This window comes from Theropithecus gelada, chromosome 6 (assembly GCF_003255815.1).
Source record: "Theropithecus gelada isolate Dixy chromosome 6, Tgel_1.0, whole genome shotgun sequence".
Classification (NCBI taxonomy): domain Eukaryota; kingdom Metazoa; phylum Chordata; class Mammalia; order Primates; family Cercopithecidae; genus Theropithecus; species Theropithecus gelada.
In genome coordinates this window covers 32,586,840-32,593,323 of record NC_037673.1, presented here as the reverse complement: position 1 = coordinate 32,593,323, position 6,484 = coordinate 32,586,840, and positions in this window count along the sequence as shown.

Sequence of the window (6,484 nt, the reverse complement as noted above, 5' to 3'; positions counted from 1 at the left end):
TTCTGCTTCATGGATGCAAGTCACACTGGCACCCATGGATGGCATCCCATCTGGGTCGCCATGACTCAGGGAGGGAAAGATGGAAGAGAAAGGGGGATACCCTTTTCTCTCTCCCTTACACACCCCGGGTTTTTGCTGAGAGAATGGAACTCAGGGACACCTATTTCCCTCTCTCTTTCAGATGGATAACCAACCATCTTCACCATCTTCAGTCTGTACTCCTCTGGAGTGTATCCTGAGTCATTGGGATTGCTTTGACCCTCAAACTCTGGAGGGAAAAAAAATGTCTCATAGCCCTTTACACAAAGGTTTGGCCAAATTATGATTTGCAGGAAGGACTGGCTTGGCCTCAGGAGGGAATCATTCATTTCAACACTATCCTGCAGCTGGATCTTTCCTGTGAATGCAAGGGCTAAGGGTCTGAGGCCCCATATGTGCAGGTTTTCTTTACCGTGCAGGGTAATCCAGACCTTTGCCAACATTGTAGGATTGATCCAGGCCTCCTGTTTGCTATCTCAGGAGAGGCTGCAAGGGACAATCCCAGGGAACAAAAGAAACAAACCCCAGAGGCACCTCCAGCAGGGAAGCTAACTCCCTTTGGTCCTGCTCCTCCAGGTCCACCTCATCCTCCCTATCCAGTTCCTCTTCATTCTCCCTATGCAGTCTCTCTCTCTCTCTCTCTCTCTCTCTCTCTCTCTTTCTCTCTTGCCCCCTCCCAGAAATCTTCACTCTAGACAGGCCCCTTGTCTCACTTCTGCCCCTACAACAGATGCCTAGTGAATATGGTTCCAGTAAGGTCCAGGTCCTCTTCTCTCTACAAGACTTAAGGCAAATTAAGAGGGATCTTGGCAAGTTTTCAGATGACCTTGACAGGTATATAGAGGCTTCCCAGAATTTAACCCAAGTATTTGAACTCTCCTGGAAAGACACTATGTCACTTTTGAATCAAACCCTGACTGACACTGAGAAGCAGGCTACTCTGCAAGTGGCAAAGAGATTTGGGGATGAGCTTGTATCTCATATAGTATCAGGGAAAGGTATAAGCCTTATCCAATCGGAAGGGAAGCAGTACCATTGGATGACCCCAGATGGGATCCCAGTGATGGAATGGGAGAGTGGAAGAGGAAACACTTTCAGGTGTGTATAATGGAGGGCTTAGGAAGGACCAGAACTAAGCCTCTCAACTACTCCAAACTGTCCATGAGAGACCAGCGATTTTGATGCGAATCCCACTGCCTTCCTGGAAAGGGTAAGAGAGGCCTTAGTAAAGCACAGCTCTGTATCTCCTAATTCAGTCGAGAGACAACTAATTTTAAAGGATACATTTTATTACTCAAGCAGCCCTTGATATCAGTACGAAGCTGAAGAAACAAGTCATGGGACCAGACAGTACTTTAAAGAACCTCCTGAAAGTGGCCACCTTGGTCTTTTATAATAGAGATAGGGAGGAAGCCTGGGAGAGAGAAAAGAGACACAAGATAAAGGCAGAGGCTTTAATGGCTGCCTTTTAAGCCCACGAACTCCAGAATCCCCGAGACGCATCTGCTAACTGTTACAAATGTGGTAAGCCAGAGCATTTTAAAAAGGGCTGACCCGACAGCATAAGGAAGCCACTTTGACCTTGTCCAATCTGCAGTGGGGATCACTGGAGGGTGGACTGTCCCCAGAGAAGCAGGTCACGTCACCAGGTCCAGAGCCAATCTGCCAATGGTCCAGCAGGACTGACGGGTCCTGGGGCTCCTCTTCCTGGCTCTGGTGGTCCAGACCACCATTACCACACAGGAGCCCCAGGTAATTCTGGAAATTGAAGGGAGGAAAGTAGATCTCCTTCTGGACACCAGAGCTGGACTCTCAGTTCTCTCCAATCCAGGCTCCTCCTCTCTTAGCATGTCCATGAGGGGTTTCTCAGGAAGGTCTTTAACCCAATATTTTTCCCAAGATGCAACCCCTTTGTTTTAGTTGGGGAGACCTCTTGTTCACTCATGCCTTTCTAATTATGCCTGAAAGCCCAACTTTTCTGCCGGGCCCAGATATACTGGCCTATATGGGGACCACCATCCTGATGGCCCCAGGACAAACTCTTTTTCTCCACCTAGTGGAGACCAACATTAATCCAGAAGTTTGGGCAATTCAAGGGAAAACTGGCCAAGCCATAACCACTATATCAGTTGGGATCCAGCTTAAGGATCCCACCTCCTTTTCTAACCAGAGACAATATCCCCTGAAACCAGAGGTTAGGAAAGGACTAGAAGCCATCATTGATAACTTGAAGATGCAGGGCCTCCTCAAACCCTGCAACAGCCTTTGTAATACCCTGATACTGGAGGGACAAAAACGCAAACGGGAAATGGAGACTGGTCCAGGACCTCTGTCTCGTTAATGAGGCTGTGGTTCCAATTCACCTGGTGGTTCCCAATCAGTATACCCTGCCGGCTCAAATACCTGAGGGAACTAAATGGTTCAGAGTCCTGGACCTAAAGTACGCCTTTTTTCTGCATACCATTATACCTTGACTCCCAGTATTTGTCTGCATTTGAGGAACCCTCTAACTAAACCACCCAACTAACCTGGGCAGTGTTACCTCAGAGATTCCAAGACAGCCCCCACCTGTTTGGGCAGGCATTGTCCAAAGACCTCTGTGAGTTCCTTTATCCTCAGGTTAAAGTTTTACAATACATAGATGACATTCTCCTCTGCTCCTCACCTGAGGAAATCTCTCGGGAGAGCGGTAAGGCTCTTCTTAGTTTTCTGGCTAACAGAGGATATAAGATTTCAAAATCTAAAGCTCAGCTCTGTCAGACTACAGGGAAGTACCTAGGTTTGGTGTTGTCAAAGGAGAACAGAGCATCGGATGAAGGAAGGATTAAGCCCATCTCCTCCTTTCCCCTCCCCAAAACCCTGAAGCAACTGAAGGGATTCTTTGGCATTGCAAGATTCTGCAGTCTATGGATACCTGAGTACAGTAAAATAGCTCATCCCTTATATCAACTAATAAAAGAGACTCAGGAAGCTGAAACTCACTCCCTAATTTGGGAACCAGACAGTAAAAAGGGTTTTGACCAACTAAACCAAGCCTTGCTTAAAGCACCAGCCCTTAGTCTTCCCATATGGAAGATGTTTAATCTTTACATGTCAGAAAGGAAAGGAATGGCCCTGGGAGTTCTAACTGAGGCCTGAGATCCAGCCCAGCAGCCTGTAGGCTACTTAAGTAAGGAGTTTGATTTGGTAGCTAGAATATGGCTGGCCTGTCTCCAGGTAATTGCAATGGTAGCTGGTACCAGAAGCTACTAAGTTAACCATGGGAAATAATTTAACCATTTATACCCCCTCATAATGTGGCAGGACTGCTATTTTCTAAGGGGAGTCTCTGGCTAATGGACAACTGCCCCCTTAGATATAAAGCTCTTCTTTTAAAGGGATCTGCAGTCCAATTAAGAACCTGTCCCGGCCAGGCGTGGTGGCTCATGCCTGTAATCCCAACACTTTGGGAGACCAAAGCAGGTGGATTGCCTGAGCCCAGGAGTTCATGACCAGCCTGGGCAATGCAGTGAAACCCCATCTCTACTAAAATACAAGAAATTACCCGGGTATAGTGGCATGCTTCTGTAATCCCAGCTACTTGGGAAGTTGAGCCAGGAAAATTGCTTGAACCCGAGAGGCAGAAGTTGCAGTGAGCTGAGCTTGCACCACTGCACTCCAGCCTGGGTGACAGAGTGAACTCCATCTCAAAAAGAAAAAAAAAGAACCTGTCCCTCCCTAAACCCAGCCACCTTCCTCCCCGGGGAAACAGGGGAGCTTGAACATGACTGCGAACAAATAGTAGCACAAACCTATGTGGCCAGAGAAGACCTCAAGGAAACGCACTTAGAGAACCCATACTGGAGTCTCTTTATGGATGGAAGTTCTTTTGTAGAACAAGGGATCCATAAAGCAGGGTATGCAATAGTTACCCTGAATAATATGGTTGACAGCACATCTCTCTCCTCGGGCGCAAGTGCTCAACTAGCTGAGCTAATTACCTTCATGAGTGTGTTTGAATTAAGCAAAGGGAACTCAGTTAACACTTATACTGATTCTAAGTATGTTATCCTAGTCCTCCATGTCCATGCCACTATCTGGAAAAAGAGGAACTTCCTCACACCTAACAGGACTCCCATTAAATACTATCAGGAAATTAATAGACTATTATCCTTGGTTTTCCCCCTATGGGAAGTGTCAATAATGTATTGTAAAAGCCACCAAAAAGGGATGGATAAAATAGCTGAGGGAAATAGGTTGGCAGACAAAGCAGCTAAATAGGCAGTGAGAGGGCCCCAGATTTCTGATCCACTTGAAGCCCCTCTGATCTGGGGACACTCCATCAGAGCACTAGAACTTCAATATTATCCTGCGGAAATAGAATGGCCACCTCTCAGGGATACATCTTTCAGTCCTCAGGATGGCTACAATCAGAGAATGGCAAGCTTCATCTACCAGCTATCAGCCAATGAAAAGTTCTTAAAATCCTTCACCAAGCCTTCCACTTAGGTAAGGATAAAGCCTATCAATTAGCCCAGATATTGTTCTCAGGTAAAAATCTGCTCCAAACAGTCAAACAGGTCGTTAATGCTTGCAAAACTTGCCTTAAAAGTAATCCCCTCAATTGACGGCTTCTGCCCCCTGGAAACACAGAGAACAAGAGGTTACCTGGGTGAAGACAGGCAAATGGATTTCACCCATATGCCAAAGACAAGGGGTACCCAGTACCTCCTAGTATGGGTGGATACCTTCACTAACTGTTTAGAAGAATTTCCATGTCAGAGAAACCTCTAAGATGATAAAAGTACTAATTAATGAGATAATCCCTCACTTTGAACCCCCTAAGAATCTCCAGAGTGATAATGGTGCCTTGTTCAAGGCAGCTGTCACCCAGGGGGTCTCAAATGCACTAGGCATACAATACCATCTTCATTGTGCTTGGAAACCACAATCCTTGGAAAAGGTAGAAAAGGCAAATGATATTATCAAAAGGCACTTCAGAAAACTGTCTCAGTAGACTCATCTCCCCTGGACTACCCTTCTTCCCATAGTCATACTACATGTTAGAGACTCCATGTCAAAGCTAAGTTTGAGTCCCTTTGAAATGATGTATGGACAGCATTTTCTCACCAGTGAGTTCTTGCTAACCTGAGAAACCTCTGATTTGGTTAAACATAACTTCTTTAGCCCATTTTCAACAGGAACTGAAACAATTGTTAGAGACCCAATCCCATGAACTGGGGCCACCTCTATTCAACCCAGGGTACCTAGTACTGGTAAAGGTACTTCCTTCCTTTTCTCCCTCTATAGACCCAGATTGGGAGGGGCCTTATACTGTACTCCTGTCTACTTCTACAACAGTAAAGGTGATGGAATAGATTCTTGGATTCGTTATACTTGAGTAAAGTCCTGGGAAGCTGACAGAGTTACCTCTGTTGACCCAGAAGAGCATCCAAAATACCAGTGTGAAGAAATCGGGGACCTCAAGCTAAAAATTACAAAAGATAAGTGTAAATAATTGACCTTCCATGGATATCTCCTTTATAGTCTTGCCTGTGCTTGCTGTTCTTACGTTCATTCTGTTCTTTACCATGAGGCATCTTTACCAAGGGTCCTTTAATCCTGAATGCCCATGGGAATATGTACTCCTATAAACAGTTATCTTTCTTCTAAAGCTTAACTGTTCCCATACAAGGTTTAATTTCATTCACCGGGATGAAACAAATTGAGGCACAATAATGTTTTCAGAATGATTAGTATATAGTTCACTTCTTATTTCTGTAATCTTTGGCACTAGATTCTTTCCTTTTAACCCCTCTTTGTATAATACACATACTTGATCCATGTATACTGCACTTGTAAAACTTGTTTCTTCTTGCCTAGAGGCCATTAAACTTCAAACAGTCATGCAACCAGAGCCTCAGATGATGACTCCCTTTTATGGGGGACCCTTAGGTAGACCTCTGAGGGAAATCTGACCGCCGTTTTCCCCAAAACAACACCCTCTGTCAGCAGGAAGTAGCTAAGATCAGTCATCACTCCTATTCTAAAAGAGGCAGTTGGATGTGCCTCTTTAGAGGGGGTAATAGAGGCAGGAGGCAAAAGAACTCTAGGCAGACAAGGGCATGTCCCAAGCAAAACCCCACCTTCAAGTTAAAAAGCCTGAAGCCCACGGCCCAAAGTGAGAACTTCTATTTCTGTTTGCCTTCTCTCCCGATTGGTTCTTTTTGAATAATGTCATTTTAACAATCTAATTTGCCTTCCTCAAAACTACCTATGGCCTGCCCCAACCCTGTCCTGTGCCTCCAAAGACCTCAGACTCAGTCAGTAGAGAAAGAGAAGCAGCTTGACTGGAGAGAGGCAACGTAACTTCAGAGGGACAGCTGGACTTTGGAGGAGAGACGACTTAACTTCAAAAAAGAGCCGGCCAGAGACGGCCAGACTTTAGGAAAGATTACCTGCTCAT